Consider the following 17,122-nt stretch of genomic DNA (forward strand, 5'->3'; position numbering starts at 1 on the left):
AAAATGACTTTCTGATATTACGGGGACGGCTTCCTCAACAGCTTGCTTGTTTAATCTTTCGCAATGAATCATTCAAGTGAAATGTATAGGCAAACAAAACTACTGAAGAGTAACTTTCCTGAATTGTACATGTTGTTCACTGAATAAGACCACCCAGCCAAAGGTGTAAATTGGGCAGAAATGTAGCCTGTGCTTCTCCATCCCTCATGCTACCTGAAGCCCACCTAGAAACAACCATGCATTTAAAAATATACACAAAGGGCAACCTCTTTGCTCACTTGTATCCCCACAGTGAAGTTACATCTGCAGAAAGAATAGCTGTCTAGCTCACACAAAATCTCCTTGAAGTTGGGGAGCAGCCCTGAGTCATAAAGAATGTTACGGGCAATCAAAATAGATCTGGTTAAAGTCCTGAAACCCGACCCATTCTTCATTTGAATCATTTGTGTGAGATGTTTTGTCTGCTTATATTAATCAGATAAGGATTATTTCTCCAGGAAGAGAATATAATATAAGCAGGAACTTGAGAGACTTGGGGAATGCAATTCCCATTTTATTCAATATATGAGATTAAAAATCAATAATTTCAAAAATCATCCACAATTCATCTGCTCGTCCTGTGCTATAACATTCAACTCCATCTGCTCCGGGTGAGAACATGAAACGTTAGTGTAATGGATTTTGTAGTCTTTATCTTCTTCCTGCTTTCATTTTTACAATTCCCTTTTGGTACTTAAAGACGTTTGTCGCCCTCCTCCTGCCACGTTTTTTGCATTCATGATAGGAGTCACTCTTAAATGTCACTTGGGTCATAGATAATAGTGTAAAGGAATACTGGAATCCTTTTCTACATACTGTCCTGGGTTTCCCAGCATTTTGTGCTCCTGTAACTGTTGGCTCCACAAGGTTTCTTGATAATCTGGTTTTCTTCACCACCAGCAGATTACAGATAGTCTAGACTTGTTATGGAGACATTCTGCATGCAGCTCCCAATCTTTTGGCTTTCCAGAGCACCCCTGGAGGGCCCTTCTTAGTCATTTACACCTACTATCTTGCTTTTTTCTTTTCTTTTTCTTTTTTAACTTCAAGTGGGCTGAGACTGAGAAGAATTCAATTTTAGTCTGTTTTAAAAGCTCCATTTGGAAGGAGGCCCTGAAAGTGCCATGTGAGTGCTGTGAATTAATTTTTCGATCGTAGCCAAGCAGCCATTGTCAAACAGACTTCTGTGAATGGCCTTTGCAGATGTTTTCATACAGTTTAAAAATATATAAAGTCTCCACCACTGCTTGTCTGATTTGCTAGTTAGTATATCTAGGAGATATTAATTTGGCAACCAAGAAAACAAAACCCTTGTCTGAACCCATATGGTTAGAGCCTAGACCCAGGACGTTTTTACTGTGGCCAAATTATTTCCCTGGCCTCAGCATGCAATTCAAATATAATTTTGAAAATAGGAAGGCATTACTTGCATGCTATTTCAGTGTGTTTCAAATTGCAAGATCAAAGATTGCTGTGAATTGCTTTGCTCATTTGCAAAAAAAAAAATACTAAAAGTAAATATATAGTTAATGACTTAAGTGAGAATAAATTAAATATGTTCTTTAGCTCTCTTAAAGGGTTTTCTTGTGATTCAAGGAGAGACCCTTGGCAATAGCCAATATGTTCTCATCTCAAATATCCTCTGATATACGTAACTTCCAGTCATTTAAAACTACAGTCTAAAAGCAATTTGACAAATTAAAACACGTACACGCACAAGCACACCCTTCTCAACTGTTATTATGAGGACTGTTATATGATTTGAATTACCAATAAAGACTAGAAGGAAGAGCTGTAAGCTTGTGATATAATACAATCTCCTCACTTGGTATACTAACCTATAAAAGTGGTTTTTCTATACGAGAAACACATGGATGTATTCTCATTGCTGTATGGAATACAACCCAGAAGTTCCTTCTCCTTTCTCTTCTCTTCCTACCTCTTATATCCTGATCTTCTTCTCTGCAGTTACTGAGAAAATATTTGTAAATACAAAATGTACATACAGAAACACATAGATGTTTTTAGATAAATGTCATTATGCTGTACAATACATTCCATAATTCCTGTTTCACTTGAGTGTATTTTGGAGACCATTCCTTGGTACTAAACGTGGACCCAGTGCATGACATTTTATTGTTTTATTTCCTGCAATCTCTTTGGCCACTTTCTGCATTGATAAACATTTATGCCATCTCCAGTTTTCGCTCAGAAGAAGCCTGTAGAATAACAGCTTTTCCTCTTCTCAAGCCAGATATCTTCTACCAAACTGATGCTGATCTAATTAGACCATTTTTTTTAAACCACAGTACCTTGACGGTAACACGTGTTCAGTTTATGTATTTGTATCTGTACAACAGATTCTTTGTTGCTGACAGATTTTATTTAGTACTTCCTGAATGTGTCACATAAAATTTATTCGGGTCAAAATAACCAGTGGATGGGCTGGGGTTGTGGCTCAGCAGTAGGGCACTCACCTAGCACGTGCAAGGCCCTGGGTTCAATGCTCAGCACCATATAAAAATAAATAAATAATATAAAGGTATTATGTCCAATTATAACTTAAAATTAAATATAAAAAAATCAATGCAAGGACTGCAAATTGGTGCAGGCAATATGGAAAGCAGTTTGGAGAATCCTTGGAAAACTGGGAATGGAACTACCATTTGACCCAGCTATCCCTCTCCTCGGTCTATACCCTAAGGACTTAAAAACAGCATACTATAGGGAAACAGCCACATCAATGTTTATAGCAGCACAATTCACAATAGCTAACTGTGGAACTAACCTAGATGCCCTTCAGTAGATGAATGAATTAAAAAATGTGAGATATATACACAATGGAATATTATTCAGCAATAAAAGAGAATAAAATCATGGCATTTGCAGATAAATGGATGCAGTTGGAGAAGACAATGCTAAGTGAAGTTAGCCAATCCAAAAAAAAATGGTGAATGTTTTCTCTGATATAAGGTGACTGACTCATAGTGGGATAGGGAAAGAGGGAGCATGGGAGGAATAGATGAACTCTAGATAGGGTGGAGGGGTAGGAGGGGAAGGGAAGTGGCAGGGGGTTAGCAATGATGATGGAATGTGATGGACATCATTATCCAAAGTACATGTATGAAGACATGAATTGGTGTGAATATACTTTATATACAAACAGAGGTATGAGAGTTTGTGTTCTATATGTGTAATAAGAATTGTGATGCATTCTACTGTCAAGTATTTAAAAAATAAAAACAATTTAAAAATTTTTGATAGCAATATTACCAAAAAAAAAAAATCAATCCTTCAAGTGATTTCAAAAGTAGGAGCAAAATGATGGTATCTGTGGTTTTATGGTGGCCCTGTTAACAGGTAATACTAAAAACACACACCGCCTTTGCCTTCATCCCCTCTGCTGCTACCTTAAGTTAGTACTTTTTACCTGGAGAATTGCAAAAACTTCTGTTTGCACCCAAGCATCTCTAGTGTAACCAAGATAAGATTTAACTCTGACCAAAAAGTGGCTGGTACAGTGCCTGAAACAGAGGCACTCAAAAATGTCGGCAGTAACTGAGTGAGTAAATGCACTCCTCTCTTCAAACCCACCAGAGGTCCCCATGACTTCTGATGAAGTCCCAATCTCCCTTTCCTCACCTGCCCCTATGTAGTGTGGGTCCCAGTTGTTAGCAGCTTTATGCTCTCATGGTGCTCTCCTTCCTTCGTATTTAATCAGTGTCATTGAAGTATAGTTAACCTACAGCAAGCTACAGTCTTTTAAGCACACTGTTCTCTGAATTAAAATTGGATTTTCATTATTAGAAACAAACTGGCAATTTTCTGTCTCCTGTTCATAGATAATCACAAAAGTGTCACAAAGAGGCCTGGAGACAGATGGGGTGATGGTTGCACAGTGATGTGAAGGTACCGAACTGTTGTACAATGTGAATCATTAGAACTAGACACTTAAAGTGGTTAAGATGGTAGATTTTGTGTTATGTATATTGTAGCAACATATAAGATGGTAAAAAGAAGGAGGGAAGGAGAGAAGAAAGGTAGGAAAGAAGGAAGAAAGGGAGGGATGGAGGGAGGGAGGGAGGGAGGAAAAAAATATCGCAAGTACCTTGCTGCCTTGATCACCTTGAGGAAGATCAAATGTAAGAGCTTATGCTGTGGGAAGTTTACTGAAGGTTTGAAAAACAAATGTTACATTTAGTTTTGAATTAAACCAATTAAATGCTAAGTTTCGTGGTGGTCATTAGATGGATCATGTTTTTCAGAAGGTAGAGCCCCACTGGAGGCTAGAAGCCTCAGAGATTCTGAGCCTTGGAGGGCAGAGGGGGTTGCTGAAGTAGCTGGATGGGAAGCCTTCCCTGCATTTCTGCACTGGGAGGTGGGAATGGGAGTAAAATTAGCAAAGACAAATTAAAGCTGGATAGGATGTGTGAGTGGCCAAGGAACCTGATCTGAGTAACTCAGTAGGAGACTTCTTGACATTAGAAGCTGGAATTTCCCTTCTTATTTTAGAATAGGCAAGTTACATAGTAAAAGTGCCTTCCAAAAGTTTGTCAATATGTAGGATGGATGGTAAGAAGAGAACTTAAATATAATTTTGTAATTTTAAGACAAGGGCATTATTTATGACCATTGTATAACTATCTCTTATAATTTGCAAGTAGAAGGCAAGTATTAATTTTTTAAAATTCTTTGATTTTGACAATTTGAGGAATCCTGCCTTAAATGCAAATTTGGGGTATAAAGAGGTTAAGGAAGGATTCCTAAAAATTTTTGAAGTCCTGATGTGATCCTTCTATGGTATCTCCCAAACAGGAGATTGACAGTGAATTCTTTAAAGCTCCTACACTACTCAGCATAGTAGGAGTTAATTATTCAGAGTTTCTGAGTTGAATACGGCTTGAAAACACAGTGTCATCAGCATTTTAAGCATTTTCTAGGTTTGTATTTTTCCATGGACTTTTTTAACTCCTGGGAAATTTTTGGGGGGACAGATAAAAAATTTTAGGAAAAGTAAAATTTAAATAGAAAACTCATATGAACATTACTTGAATAATAATACTGTCTTGAATAATATATATTACAAAAATTATGATAGGGATCTCTCATAAACTTTGGTGTAACATAAAGAAGATACACCAAATTATCTTTGAAACAGAGATAAGACTTTGAAATTATCATGGTGATTAGTGACCATAATGGTGATTATCACATTGATTAGTGAGAAATTGTAAGTCAAAGACCTTAACAATTTGAGGACCCAATGAAACCTAACCAATAGAATTTAATTGATAGCTAGTGAAAAGCTATCAATATCTGACAAGCCTAAAACAAGATTTAAAACCTTTTTATAATACTTGTAGAGAATGAGAAAAGGCTTACCAACATTTTGATTTCTGTGTCTTCAAATTTCAAAAACTGGATTATGGATTATTTATGTATAAATTATCATTCTAATCTTAAAAATTCTTAGTAGATATTGTATTTTGAATTTTTATTTTTTAATATACATATTCCTTTTAGCTGTTTTGTAGCTTTAAAAAGTCCCTGACTTTAGAGTTGATTTTACTTTAAATGTTAGAATTTATAGAGAATAGATATTTTAAAACCATAGTCAAAAATTCATCTAGTGATTTTTCCCCCTATCTTGGATATAATGCATGACTTAAATATACCTTGAAAAAACATGTGTTTCATTATTCACTTGATCTTAGCCAAAAGGCCAAAAAGTGATGTTTCATACTCAAGAAATCTCATTGTGGTAGAATACAAAATTCCCCATTGCTGATATTTGTTCTTATTGCCTGTGCATCTGCCTTGGCAGAGGTGGCTTTGTGTTTTATGAAAGGATCTGAGGGTCTAGATTGGCAGGTGCAAGCTTAATGTTAACATGTTAATAGGTAAAAGGCAAATTTAAAAGCACAGTCAACATATGGGCCTTTCTGTGAATGCTATGGCTTCATCAATGTGCAAATCATCTATCTTGCATTAAAGGCTTTAATGGGTATTGACCTCCTAGTCCACTGCAGATGGATTGCTAAGACCAGGGGTACTAAGACAGGTCCTCTATGATGGGGGTAGTGAGAGAGGTGAGTGTAGTGTAAGTGCCCCTCCTATGGTTGTATGTACAGGGAACTGTGTGAGCCCAGGCTTGATGCCAACCCCATCCCAAGAGCACACAGCTTACACAGCCCATGTACTGATAATTGCTGAGCAGTAATTACAATTTAAAATGTCGCTGGGGAAACTAGTTAGAGAGACTTCCCCTTGGGCAATTGGAAAATTAACTTGAAATAGAAACATTCTGAATTCTACTTTTCTGGCCTCATTCTCAAGTCATACACTCTTGGGGATGAGTTGAACAAGATCCTTGCTCTTGGAATAGAGTGGAGAATGCAGATTAACACAAGTCCCACATTGAGTTATATAGCATGGTAGCTGCTGACTTGGCAGAAGAGAGCTTGCAATGAGAACTCTTAGAACTGGTGCATTACAGTGGTGGTGGGTTGGGGCCTCTGGGTCCCAGGATGAAAAGAGTTAAGACTTGAAGGATGAGTAGGAACTGATCAGGTGAAAAGGGCAGGAGGAGAGGGTCAGGTCAGTGTGCCAAAGAGAGGCCAGCACCTGTCTTTCCCATTCCACGCTCTCTGTTTATTCCAGTTCTGTGATAAATGTCACAAGCTAGCAGAGCCCTTAGTAAATAACAGGGTAGGGGGTTTTATATTTCTTTTGGAAGATGGCTGCAGAACTAGTTAGACATGAGCTTAGGAATGTTCTCTCAAAGGCCAATTGCTGCTAGTGAATAATGTTGGAAGTTTATTAGGAACAAGTAGAGAGGGGGTGGGGGACAGGGTGGAGATAGATATAAAGCCAGAGAAATACTAGCAGTCTGAAGGGATTCCCCTGCAAAAATCACAATCACTTTGAACTTTATAAAAATAGATTCTTACTGCCTTTTACATGTGACAGTGTATACTTTATTTTTTAATGGTGTTTTTGCAGCTGCCTAGCTAAAAAAAAAAATCATTAGAAAAACCCAGAAATTTTTAATTTAGGCATTGAGTTTTTGTTGTTGTTGTTTAAAAAAATTATCTTTGAAATGCTGTAAAATGTCCTAATGTCTTTGAAATTTAAAAAATGTAAGCTTGGAAGTAAAGCCCATGGAAAAGACCTATGATCCTACATGAACTTAAGAGAGGTTGGCTCTGGGCTGGACGTGCTTTATCTCTGGGGTGCCTCTCTGCCTCCCTACCCAATTACTGCAATGGAAACAGTAAAACTCCAGCTCACTTCATCTCATGCATCAATGTTCATGTATTCCAACTCACTCCCCTTCCTATTTCATTGAAAGGCAATGCCTATGTAGCTTAGTACTGATTGCCTATAAGAGTTAGTGTTATTTTTATTTTCCAAATTGGCTATGACTTCCCTAAGGGCAGGGACCATTTTACTACTTTGCCCCCTGCAGGACTAGGTACACAGTGCTCTATAAACAGAAAAATCCACTGACTGCATTTCAGTAGAAGCAGACACATGAGTATATACTGAAGATTTTGGGTTTTTTAAAATTTTTTTTGTTTGTTTTTTATTTTATCTGTTTTTGTTGCTCTTTTGAATTTAATCTACAAGAGAAGATTACTTATAAGAGAATATTATTTGTCTTTCCTTTTAGGAAATCTTCCCTTTTTTTTTTCCTTCTTTCTTCCAGAGATATGGGTTCATTTAGGAAAGTAGGTATACATTCAGGGGAGAATGTAGGTCATCCCAAGAGACAGACATTCTTTGGAGTAAATTAAGAAATACACATGCAAGGGAAAATATGAGCCATTTCAAGAGGGAGAGAGCTAGGAAATGCCTTTCTGGTCTTAAATATTTCCTGGTATAATGTTCATGTAGAGAACTGTACCATCCAAGTACTAGTAGATAAATTTATCTACCTTTTTTTTCACCTCATTTTTTAGGAGAAGAAGGAATAAATTTGATTACATTCTTTAAACATGTTCCTACCCACATCTTTTTATATTCAATGAAATTCTCAAATAGATACTCATTTTTATGAAGTTGACTTAACTGATTGAATTTTCTCCTGTGGTTTTTCTTGACATTTTGGTTATTCATGTCATTCTCCTTTGTCTCTTCCTGTCCTTTTTTCTACTAGTAGAGATCTAGTTGCCCAGAACCTTTGATATCAGATTACCTCTAATTATAAAATTTATTATGTAGTAGTGTCTGAGCACCAATTCACTGGCCATGCCTGTCTATACAATTTATTTTATTTATATATGACAGCAGAATGTATTACAATTCATATTACACATATAGAGCACAATTGTTCATATCTCTGGTTATATACAAAGTATATTCACACCAATTCATGTCTTCATACATCTACTCTGGATAATGAGGACCATCACATTCACCATCATTTCTAACTCCATGCCCCTCCCTTCCCCTCACACCCCTCTGCCCTATCTAGAGTTCATCTATTCCTCCCATGCTCACCCTCCCTACCCCACTATGAATCAGCCTCCTTATATCAGAGAAAACATTCAGCATTTGATTTTTTGGGATTGGCTAACTTCACTTATCATTATCTTCTCCAGCTCCATCCATATACCTGCAAATGCCATGATTTTTATTTTCTTTTATTGCTGAGCAATGTTCCATTGTGTATAAATGCCACATTTTTTTTATCCACTCATCCACTGAAGGGCATCTAGCTTGGTTCTACAGTTTAGCTAATGTGAATTGCACTGCTATAAACATTGATGTGGCTGTGTCTCTGTAGTATGCTGTTTTTAAGTCCTTAGGGTATAGACCGAGGAGAGGGATAGCTGGGTCAAATGGTGGTTCCATTCCCAATTTTCCAAGGAATCTCCATACTGCTTTCCATATTGGCTGCACCAATTTGCAGTCCCACCAGCAATGTATTAGTGTGCCTTTTTCCCCACATTCTGGCCAATACTTATTGTTGTCTTCATAATAGCTGCCATTCTGACTGGAGTGAGATGAAATCTTAGAGTAGTTTTGATATGCATTTCTTTAGTTGCTAGAGATGATACATTTTTTTCATATATTTGTTGATTGATTGTATAGCATCTTCTGAGAGGTGTCTGTTCAGCTCGTTGGCCCATTTATTTATAGTTTTTTTATTTTTTATTTTTTTGGTGTTTAGCTTTTTGAGTTAGCTTTTTGAGTTCTTAAATATCCTAGAGATTAGTGCTCTATCTGATGTGCATGTTGTTAAAATTTGCTCCTGTAATGTAGAATCAGCTGGGTTTGAGTCCTGTGTTTTCTTGTAGAGGAGTTAAGATGCCTTCTCTTTTGCTCTTTTGCTCTAAACTGGTCATCCTGACTCAGGAACAACATATAGTTTTGAGCCCATAGTTTGAAACATCCGTATGTATGCAAGTAGAATATAATGATTCATGTTAATGCAGTTCATCTCCTTTTTTTTTCCTTTGGACTTTGTTGCCTTTGACCTCTAGTTCAGCATCTATTTATGCATATCATATCAGGAGGCTCATCTTTCTCTAGTAAGCGTCTGTACTTTTAAGTGGTAAATAATCTCCACAGCATTCTGATGGATTTGCTTGAGCCTCTGGATTTGTTTCCCAGCAAATGATCTGGGCATTTAGAATGTCCTCCACTTCTCAAGTCCAAGGTCCTAGCAGTTTCAGTGGACTATTTAAAGAAGGATCAAGAATAGGATTGATGTATATACTTTCTTAACTGGGTTTTTTTTTTCTTTCAAACCAAGGGGAGGCAAAGTAGACTTATCCTATTACATGCTGCTTGTACCTCCAGAGCATGCCAGTAAAATATTGATTAAAATATGGGCTTCTTTAATCCAGGGATTATAGGACAAAGTTTATTTCTGTTCCTTTAATTAAGCTGCATGCTATTCTGGTAATCATTTTGTCAGTCCCTTGCCAATTTGAAAGTTGCTTTTTCATAACTTAAGCTATTAACTAGAAGTCTTGATACCTCCTTATTAGCCTCACCTGAGAAATTTCCTTTATTCTTTTGAAGGTATTTATAGTATGGTGTACCACTTTCTTTCTTTATAAGGTACAATTTACAGGCAGTACAATTAACCCTTTTTAGTGCACAATTCTCTGAATCTTTCCAACTGTAAACAGCAGTCTTGTCACCATTGCATTCAGACTCAGAAGAGTGATATCATTTCATAAGTACCCCATAGCAGTGACTAGTTTGTTTTTTAACCCTGTAGTCCTGCTTTCTCAGAATGTCATAGGAAAGGAATCATATAGTATAAGGCCTTCTGATTCTGAATTCTTTCACTCATGATAGTGCATTTGATATTTTCTCCATGCTGTTGTGTCAGTAGTTTATCTTTCTTTGAATTGCTGAGTGGTATTTCATTAGACAAATGTACTGCAGTTCTTTTATCTATTCATCTATTGAAGGACATTTGGGCAGTTTCCCACTTTTGGGTAATTATGAAGAATACCTGAATACACACTCATTTTTTAAATTTTAGTATAAACACAAGTTTTTATTTCACTTGGTGAACACCTAGTAACGGGTATGTGTCTGTTTTATTTCCCTGTTGAGCAATATTCCATGAACTCATTTGCTGTCTATCTTCTTTGATGATATGTCTGTTCAAATATTTTATACTATTGTTTCTTTTTCTTTCTTGAGACGGGGATCTCACTAGGCTGGCCTTAAACCCTAGCAGGGACTACAGGTGTGTGTTACCACATCCAGTTTATACTATTGCATATTTTTTGACAATGTATTCATTCATTAGCAAGTCCAGAATTTCCCCTAAGGTCAGTCAGTATTCCACACAATGTGTGATTTCCCCCCATTTAACCTTCCCGGAAGATTTGCTTTTGAAACCAAATTCTCCTTTGTAGTCAAACTCTTATTCCCACCCCCAGACTTTGGCAACCATCAGTTAGATATTAAATTAAATGAATATCTGTTTTTATTTCAGCAATGAAGAACATAGTTTTGGATTTTGGAAAGTGTTCTTGTGGTCATAGTGGAGCTTTCTGAAACAACTAGGTCATCTTGGAAAACAGAATAAAGGGGCATCTGTTTCTTCCCTCCCTATCCGGTCCCCATCTCTATCACTTGGATTGCATGAAGGAAAAGTCTAGCATGAACTTTACCCTAAAGGCTTCTGGTTCCATGTCATAGTTGGCCACACCTTTATGCTTCTTGGACATGAATTCCCATGCTTGGGGGGTTCTGGAAGCAAGCCCCCAGAGGGTTGTGAATCAGGGACCAAGAAGTTACTGGACTCCAGTAGCTTAAGGAAGAGATTTAGTAAAATTGGACCAAAATAGCCATGATGATTATGATGTAGAGGATGCCCAACACTGGCCAGCCCTGGAGAAGAAATGCCCGGAGCCCATATTCTTGGCTTCTTCCCTTGGCAACCTCACTGGTGACTGCTGTGCATTGACAACAGCCTGGTCACAGGGCAATGCTATGCCGCCATACCACCTGGGGGACTGAGCTCCTTAAACCCCCAACACTCCTGTAATTTTGCCCTATTCCATCAAGAGCAGGTAAATGAAACATGAAAAGTGATGTACTTGTCTCTTTAAAGCTCTAACCCCTAAACAATCCAGTCTTCCTGGAAGTTGCTGGAAGAAGCCCATGTGAAAGGGAATCCTCCATTCCCAGAACATGAGTCATGCTGGTTTCTTTCTAAGCGAAACCATCTTGTATTGAAAGAAACCCTGTCTCCAAGATGCATTAGGTCAAGGCATCTGCCTGCCCTCAAGACCAGTCTCAGAGCAGTGGTTTCAGAGAACTGACTGGCTGAAAACACAACTTCCTCTCTCCCTGAGGAGCTCTGGGTTGTCATTACGCAGTAAAGAGGATATCAGTGCTTTCAGGTAAGAAAGTGTTGCTTTGATGGATCATCTTCTTTAACCAGGAACAACTGCTATGTTCCTTGGCTTGGAATGGGATTCTTCCCTGAAGAATCCATAAGTTGAACATGTCATGAGTGGAAAATACATTTAGTCTCCCTAGCCTATCAGACAACGCAGCTTAGCAGCACAGCACATTAGAGTGTTGGTTGTTTCCCCTCGTGATCATGGGGGCTGACCAGGAGCTGGGGTCACTGTCGCTGCCCAGCCTCATGAGAAGCAGACAGCATAATGCTCACATGGGGAAAGATCAGCATTCAAAGTGAGTTCCTACTGAATGCCTATTGTACAAAATGTACCGTCATAAATTTGAAAAATTCTAAGTTGAATCACTGTAAGTCAGGAGCAGTCTGTATAAATACAAGGTGTCCAGTTCTATCAGCCACACCTCCCTTCAGGGTGCTCTTAAATCTAACCTGCATTGGAACACATCACTATAAGAATAAGCAATGATGATATATCCTGGTCACTAGTATCTGTTAATATGAAAAAGAAAAATAAACTTTCCTGGACCTTTATTGCTGATCTCACGTCTGAGTATATTTTGACTTTGTAAAGCTGACTTCTTTTGATGGGTGAGGAATGGCAAGAGAAACATACCAAAAAAAGTGAACCTAGCTATTGTCTATTTGCATAAATGAAGCAAAACTCATTTTTTGTGTGTTATGGTTTAGATGTGAAGTGTCCCCCAAAAGTTTATGAGTGAGACAGTGCAAGAAGGCTTAAAGGTGAAATTATTGGATCATGAGAGCTTTAACCCAATTAGTGAATTAATCTCCTGATAGAGATTAACAGAGTAGTAACTGAAGGTAGGTAGGGAGTGGCTGCAGGAGGTGGGTCATTTTGGGTGTGCCTTGGGCACATATTCTTGAGCACTCTCTCTGCTTCATGGAGGCCATGTGTGAAGCCCCTTTGCTCCACCATGCCCTTCCACCATGATGTTCTACCTCACTTCAAACCCCGAGGAATGGAGCTGACCTTCTATGGACTAAGACCTCTGAAACTAGAAGCTCCAAAATGAATTTTTTTCCTATAAAATTGTTCTTGTCAGATCTTTTGGTCACAGCAGCAGAAGATCTGACTAAAACATTTTGTGTTAATTGATATACCAGGACCAAATTGCTTAAACTAATAGCTTTTTAGGGCATTATCTAGGATTCTCTCCCTATCCATGACTAAAGCTAATAATATCAAATTTAAGAACCAGAAAAGAAAATAAAATAAATTAGCCATCACCCTTGAGCTATAAAAACTAATCAAAAACTCATGTAACCATTGCACTTATATCAGACATTGATTGTTATCCAAATGTATTTACTATACAATTCAAGTATAAAAACCTTATGGCCTCCCAAATAATGAAAATAACAAAATATTTCCTGTTTATTTTCCCCTGGCAACAGTTTTCATCAGCCATGTGCAACTGACATAGCAATTTAGCCAGAGAGAAGGCTTTCCACAGCTACTGATTGGTTTGACTGTGTCCCATCTGGCCTTTGCATGCACCTCTGTGTTAGCTACCATGTTCTTCAAGGTCCAGGTCAAGTGCTTTGACCTCCCTGAAGCCCACACTGACACTCTTTCCTTGATCTCTTTTTCTTTGGACTCTCAAGACCAGCAGAGTAAAATGTAGTACTTCTCTGAAACATTTCCAAAGTATTTCTTAATCCTTTTAACTAGATCATAAATTCTCCCAAGGCCAGAACTGCATCTTTTAAACAAAAGATTGATTTTTCATTGATTTTGCTTCAAAGGAATCAGGAAAGTAGCAATTAGTAAATCATAATGTATTTCGTTGGTCTCTATTAATTGGTCTAATGGCTTACTGGCCTCTTTGAAAGTCTTTGGGAGAATGTGTTATCTCTTTAGTTAACCAGTCTTTGCCATACTATGTGGTGGCTCCTTAGAAACTACTGGACTTACACAGGTGGAAACTACTGGAGCTATACAATTTTGAATATGTGTCACATTCAGGCAATTTCAGAACCTGGCCTGTGACTGTCTTGAGTTATTATTTGAAATCATCCCTGTTTCCTACATAAGAATGGATGATTTTTCCTAGTTGTCATCATACTTCTTGATATACCTCAGTTTTAATTGTTTTACATAATATTTCCTTATTCTATTCCCTGAAAGTCTTCAGAGTAAGTTTGGAGAATACTAAATGAATTTTATGTTAATTCAGGTCATCCCAAATATTTTACAGAGAAAATCTATTATTTCTAGATAATATGGTAATAACAGAAAAAAAATGTATGTATCACAATTAGGCAAAATCCTGGTGCACAATACTTTCAAATGTCTTGAGTTATTTGTATTTTGCCTTTATATTATGTGTTTATGCATATAAACCTTTGAATGTATGAATACATATACATGTGCACATGTGTGCAAACACACATACATTTGTATGTGTATAATGTACACATGCATACACACACACATACAAATAAATATAACATTCACCCTTAGGTTTTTAAAAAAGAAACTTGGGTGTCCTTTTTTGAATTTTATTGGAAGCAATTTTTGTTGGTAATATAAAAATATTTTGTATTAACCATTAATGAGGCAATGCTGAGAACAAATCCTTTGCTATTTGTCAGGTCATAGTTAAGGCCACTGGTGTTTCTCCTAATCTTGATCTATTCATGGTATCATTATCTGATGTAGAAAATATGCATTTGATTTAATAATTCTAACTAGGAATGTTAAAATTGACATTATATATATACTCCCAATATCTTATTACTTTAACCTTGAATGTATCTGAAAAGCTTGTGCCATATTCATGGAAGTTCTGTAACCACTATGGGTTTTTTCTTCCCTGCTGAGTGACACCAAGCAGATGGTGATTATTTTTGCACTAGTCTGCTGGGCCCATTTTTCTAGTCGTGCCTCCTGGAATAAGCACTGCAGTGTACTTGTGAGAGCCATGTAAATGCACATGATCTTGGGAGTTTATTTTCTTTTCACTCTGTTGGCATGATGTTGTAGAAATCTGCCTGTGATGGAAGTCCCTGGGAATGCCTCCCGCAGTCCTGCATCCTCTTGCCTTCATTGATTGTGGGCCCCCCTTCCTAGACAGCACTGGGGCTTTCCTGCTTTTAGCTGAATTCCTTGCAGTAGGAGTCTTGGTTGATAATTCTGCTTTTATTCTTTCCATTTCTTCTATAGCATTTTCCACAGCATGAATCCCACAAGTCAGAATCAAGAGTTGCTAATCAGTGGTTCTAAACAGTAAGCAGAAATGGGAAAAAACAAACCCCTAAATCCTATCTAAAACAAGTAATGTCTTCATTATTATTAATCAGGTTGGTGTAATGAATTCTGAAGAATAAAATCAAAGTCATATTTAAAATCAAGTTTTTCTGCCTATAAACACTGAGTTAGAAAAAACATTTAATTTAAATATTTATTTAAAAATATAACTTTAGTATGATTTAATTTACTAAAGGCATAATAAGAAAACTACCACTGTGAAAGTCAATTTGAATAAATAGAAGACCTACAATATTCTTGAGTGATGAGAAATATGCACATACATACATGTACCTATGCTTACACACATAAGCATTTATATGTATCATGCATCACAATAAAATCATCAAAAAGACTAATTAAACAAGAAAATGATGAAGTTCAAAAGAAAATTAAATATGAGGAATATCATGGAAATCTTAAAAAGCAAAGTGTTAAAAGGGATTTGACATAAGAGGTGTTCAACACAGGCTAAAGCTGTAGTAATGTAAGCAATCTGGGATTAGTATATGGACAGATTAGTAGAACTGAATTGAGAATCCAAAGACAGATCCAAATACAACTGAGTCTTTGGTTTGTGATAAAGCTGGCATTTGAAATGAGTGGGTAAAAGATAATTTACATAAACAGCAATGTTGCAAGAGGGTCATTCAGGGAAAATATAGCATTGAGTTCCTGATTTCCACTTCACTCCATTCACCAAAATTAATTCCAAATGGATTTGAGGTTTGGATTTTGGGTGACTTTTTGTGTGTGGTTTGGTTTTTGCTTTTTTTAAAACTCCACATAAAGAGGTACTATGTTTACATGGCTCAAAACTTGAGCATGCCATTGATAGTTTAGTGTGGCAGGTTCTGGTCCTGTTTCTGACTCTGAAGCATGCCCTCTAGCCCTCATGTACAGGTATGGCTGGTGAGAGCGTCCCTCGTTGTGCCTTCCTTTCTTCATGGATGGTTGCACATTGCACACCTGTTCTGCATGTTACTTATTATGTGACATAACCACATAAGTTTTATAGTCTTTTCACATCAGTACTAGAGGGCCTCTTTACTCTTCCAATTGCAGAATTTTCAGTGAGGTAAGTGGTGCATTTAACCAGAGTTGTATTGATGGACATTTGAGTTTTTTTCCAACTTCAACATTTTCTTGTTACAAACTATGCTACAGTGCTGGCATAGCTTATTATACCTTCAGTAAATGACCAGAAGTGGGACTTCCATGTTAAATGGTAATTGCATGAATAATTTTGATAAATAATGCCCATTTTCTTCCTTTCCAGCTTTTAGAAATTTTTTATATTTGGGGGAAGTGAGTCCATAGGCAGTGACAAGAGTGACAAGCAATTTTTAGTACCCCATTATATTTATTATTATAGTAAAAGGTTGGGATTATCCTAAACTGTTTACTGTAGTTTGATCTCCCTGGGAAGGAGACTCTGGGATGGCAGTCAGTGTGTGTGAGAACCCTTATGATCAACAGCACTGGACGAGGGGAAAGGAGCATGAAGAATGTGTGGCTTGGGTAAAGCAATTGAAACCCTGGGCCTGACAGGTGGCTGGGAGGAGGACGAAGGTGCCTGCTCTTGGTGCAGCCCAGCTGCAAGCCATTTCCTCCAGGGAGAACATCAGAGCAGAAGTAATTTCATGAGTAGGAGTAAGCAGAGAAAAGGAAAAGAGGAAGACCTATCCAGGAAGAAGGTGTATAATGGAGTCTGGGAAATTGTGGGCAGCTCTGAACAGCAGGAAATTGGGGTATGAGAGAATTGTCTAGAAATGCAATGGGAGAGAAAACCAAGGTGACATCAGGCTTTGGGTGTGGCATATCAGCGTATGAGTCGTGGCATATCAAGCAAAGCAGCCATGATGTGATGCAGATATGCACTTCTGGAAGATCATTCCAGTACTGGTTCT

General features: G+C 37.5%; 1 protein-coding gene across 2 annotated transcripts in view; it reads left to right on the plus strand.

Annotated features, from left to right (window-relative positions):
• Positions 1 to 17,122, plus strand: part of Atp8a2 (ATPase phospholipid transporting 8A2) — a 638,978-nt gene that overhangs the window by 396,930 nt on the left and 224,926 nt on the right. The gene's annotated exons all lie outside the window — the stretch shown is intronic.

This window comes from Marmota monax, unplaced genomic scaffold (genome assembly GCF_021218885.2).
Source record: "Marmota monax isolate L192 unplaced genomic scaffold, Marmota_monax_Labrador192_F-V1.1 WCK01_AAM20220418_F8-fsc00043, whole genome shotgun sequence".
Taxonomy (NCBI): Eukaryota; Metazoa; Chordata; class Mammalia; order Rodentia; family Sciuridae; genus Marmota; species Marmota monax.